The sequence below is a fragment of the Lagopus muta genome, chromosome 1 (assembly GCF_023343835.1).
Source record: "Lagopus muta isolate bLagMut1 chromosome 1, bLagMut1 primary, whole genome shotgun sequence".
NCBI lineage: Eukaryota > Metazoa > Chordata > Aves > Galliformes > Phasianidae > Lagopus > Lagopus muta.
The window spans coordinates 43683351-43687508 of record NC_064433.1 but is presented as its reverse complement, the minus strand read 5'-3'; the positions used below and the strand labels follow the sequence as shown (position 1 = coordinate 43687508).

The 4158-nt window shown below is 40.5% G+C and overlaps 1 long non-coding RNA gene across 1 annotated transcript; it reads left to right on the top strand.

Annotated features, from left to right (window-relative positions):
• Positions 1-1065: 1065 nt before the first annotated feature.
• Positions 1066-3925, top strand: LOC125688337 (uncharacterized). Its single transcript, XR_007374681.1, has 3 exons — positions 1066-1828; positions 3439-3600; positions 3821-3925. It is a non-coding gene; the product is annotated as an uncharacterized LOC125688337 (long non-coding RNA).
• The last annotated feature ends 233 nt before the right edge of the window (positions 3926-4158 follow it).

Here is a 4158-nt window from a genome sequence, read left to right as displayed (position 1 = left end):
TAAAAGCCCTTTTTGAGTAATGTTTTGAAAACATCTTTAGAATGGACAAGGCAACCCTGGCAAAATGCTGTCTGTAAAAAAAAAGCAAGTCAGATAATAATCTATTGCTCTTTTTTATGAGAGGTATATGCTGGGTAAGTAGAAACAAAATGAACCACAGAATTATGCCTTTATGGCATCAGAAATGTCACCCCAAGGAAATTAAAAACTGCGCACAATTGCGAGTGTTAATCCCTGCCCTGGATGCTACAAAAAGACCCCTGAGTTTCCCTTTGGCAGGACTTCAATGTCTTGATTTTTTGTGTGCGCACAGCAGTGCCCCAGTTGGCACATCTGGGTCTGTGCCCTGTCTGTACCTGCTCAGCAGGAATGTAAACATGGCACAGACACTGCTGCCTTTAGCTGCGTGATCTCCTCGCATCGGCCAAGGGGAAATGATAGCAGTGTTTCTTCCGTCTCTACACTGTGTGTGCGTGTTTTGTGGCTGAAGAAGGAAATGGTACTTTTTGCAGGTGAGCTAAAGAACAGAGAATGAAATCCTCGTGACTCAGAGAAAGGAGAAGTAACATAAAGCAAAGGTTAAATCTGCAAAAGTGCCATTCATTCACTGTTAAGCTAAGGAAGCAATAGAGAAAGCCTCCCAGACAGATAACGTGACTGCAACCACGTTATGTTGGCTTTTATTTGTCTTGCCTGGTTAAAGCTATCATGCTACACACATTGCACAAGAACTGATATGGAAAGGTCAGCTACATTGCTTAGGTGAGAACAGAGCAGCACTAGGTATTTCAGCGTGTTGCAGATGCCTACCAGACAAGGGAACTGCTGAGAGTTTGCAAAGAACCCATCCCCTGAGAGCTCAGTAATGTGTCTGGGATTTTGCTAAATCTACCAGTGTTTCTTGCTTGAACTATGTCCTGATGTTCAAAGGAAGGTTCTGAGTAAGGACATCTATTGTCTATTTCTAATTCTGGCTACTAATTTTGAAAAAAATAGCTTTTCCATGTCTGATTTCTCAGTAATTTCATAGTACATATGTGAATACATGTATGCGGTCATAAAGAAGACTTTTGTAACTCTTGGCAAAGAGCCTTTTTTCTTATATAACTTGGGAGATGCCTGCGGAAGAGCTGGAAATGTATCGTGTATTTTACTTCATTGTCCTTTGAAGAGAGGAGTACTGCAGGAAATACAGCTACCAGCTTCTGCTTCACAGTTCTCCACCATGCCAGTGCTATGGCAGTAATTAAAATGACAGATAAACAAGGTTCACATTTGTTCTCCAAGCCCAGCAATGGGGAAGCTCTGAACAGCTCAAGTTAGAGCTGCATGAACGGTGCTGACCCTTGCCTAGACCACTTCATCTGCCTTATGGGAGGGTGATGTAGTTGATTATTATTGCAATTTGGAACACGGGGTTTGTTTAAAGCAGGATTAGTGAGGGAAAAAAAAAAAAGTACTTCTCCAAGCATACTCCTGCTCCTGCAATGACAAGAGAACTTAGCTTCTTTTCAATGGGAATCCTGCTGCTTATTTAATAGCAGGTGGGATTAAACCCTGCAATAGGTCAAAGTGGGAGGATCTGGAGTGTCATTGAGGACATATCTAAGCATTTACTGGTGTGGTGCCCAGGTTCTCTATGCACCACCACAGTGTTTTGTTTTTGAGAGCGTGGGGAGGATTAGATAGCACGTGCAGCCTGGTTTCTTCAGTATCAACAAGAAGCAACTCATCTCATCCTGTCAGGGGGAGAGCAGTTGGTGTAACTTATCCAGCAGAACAGCTGATTTTGTGAAATGTATCTGAGAATTAGTCAAACAGACCAAGAGTGAGTACAGCCTGCGGTTTAATGACAGCTGAGCAAAGGTTCTCATTGTACTAACAACATCCTGTGTCTCCGTGGCAGTGATGTGGTGTATGCACACGTATACTCCTTTGCAGTCAATAAATTCTCATCAGATTTTTACACCGACTGATTTGGCTGTTATTTAACAAGTGTGTTTTCCTCTTCCTGCCTTGCGTTTATTTTTGTTGCTGTTGTTGCAGAAGTAAAATAATCTCAGATATTCTGAGAAATTCTTCACAGTGCTGCTAATGTTTTGCTTGATGTTTTGCTGAAAGAGGTTTTGCAGGGACTTTTTAAATGTCACACCTGTTCTCAAAGTGCATTTACTTAATTAACGTACAGTGCTGGATGGGATTCAATACCTACGCATGTACCAGCTAGGTACAAAGCTGCATGGCTTGTCAGAGCATACCTGAAAAAGAAACATGAGCTCAGCTTCCTCTAGAAGTGTGGCAAGCTCTGATGATATGGGAGATAGTACAGCAGGATGATACCTGTGGCAAATGATGGGCACAGGTCCTGGTTGGTGGTGCCAAACAGAAGAGGAAATCTTCTTTTCCATGAAAAAAAATCCTCTTACATTTGGTGACCTTTCCACCTGAATAAAGACAAAATCAGTATTGCTAACATCTCCTATAATGTTTGATCTTTTCTCATGTCCTTTACTCCTTTTAGACTTCTTACACATAGCTATCATGTTATGTAATATATTTTATATTTAGCATACAAATGATGAAACACAGCTTTTCCCCAGTGCCTTTTATTCTAGATATCAACATGCTTAATCAGCGAGATCACCTATCATCCCCATTTAAAGGGCTGGGAAACAGAAAAACAAAAATAAAATGATGTGCCACACAGGCCAGAAGTGCAGTGGCAAAGCCCTCAATAGAATTTAGGTATCATTAGTTGTAGCCCAGTGATCTTGTTGCTAGGAAATGATGCCTCCTTATTTTATAGTACAAAAACATAAAAACATAGAGCAACAGCATTGAAAATATCAGAAAAGGCTTGAAAGAAAGCAATAGAAAAATGTAAATTCACAAAATAAATTTGGAAACAAAATGTTTTTTGAATAAAAAGACAAAATGATCTGCTCAAGTAATGACTTTCACATTCGACTGTGCTTTTTTTCCTAAAACAATCCGCGATTCCCATAGATTCCTCTATACCCTGAAACCCAATACTGATAGAACTGTATTTTTTTCCATTGGAAAAATAATTTTTTGGACTATTTTCACTTGCTCTAGAGGAAGAAAAGGAAAGTATGTAAAGGCAGCAGGACTGCTGGAAGGCTGGTAGTTTTTTCTTTTTCTATTTTTTTCTTTTATTTTGTGAGGTTTACGAATGTGCTGTAGGCTTAGTTTGTGCTTCATTTTATCTGACAAATCATAACTGATGCAATATGATTTAAAAGTCTCCGCCATCATGCAGAAATTACAGTTCTCTCCCCAGGGACCTTCCCCAAAACATAAAGCAGAGCCTTCCTCCTCATTAAAACATTTTGTTGTGTGAAAAATGACAATGAGCCGTAAAATCTGGAGGGAAATGATTGCTGCACGCTAACATATGCCCAACAATTTCAATACCAGAGCGCGTGGAGACTGGCAGTTGCACTTCAAAATGAGGAAATGAGCTTCTTGATCTTGTCCGGATGGAGGGCAATTTAGAAGGACACTGCAAGCAGAGCAGTTGGGCCCTGAAAGTCTTTTTTCAACAGAGCAGCAGGATATCCAGCAATCAGCAGTATGAAGGTACCAGCTTGTTTTGTTTGCAAAACCATGTCTTACTGTCCCTTCGCTATTCCTCCTACATTTTTCTTAAAGCTGATGAGAATAATTGTCGCTGTTATTATTATGTACAAAAACGGCTCAGAAAGAAGATAAAGGTTGCCTACGCAGGCACTCAGAAGTTAGAAAATAATGGGATTACTGTTGCCTTGACAACATTTCCCTCTCCTTCCCCTGCCCCCAGTCTCATTCCAGGAAATGGCTGAGGCACTTCGCTGAAACTCTGCGAAATAATTAAATAAAAGATTGAGCCAAAGAGAGACACCTGGTTTGGAAAACTTCCCCCTTCATGCATCTGACAACATGATAAACAGATGAAAAGCAGGATTTTTTTGAACAGAAGAAGAAAGTAATGCCGATTGTACTAGTAGCTCCATCTGCATTTTTTTTTGTTATTTTGCTTTAATTTATACTACATCCCTGCAGGCTGTTTTTGGAGCACATCCCTTTGTTCTGCAAGGCACTCATCATGTACACAGCAACAGGAGGGGGCTTAGTTTCTTGCTGCTGTTCATGGAAGGA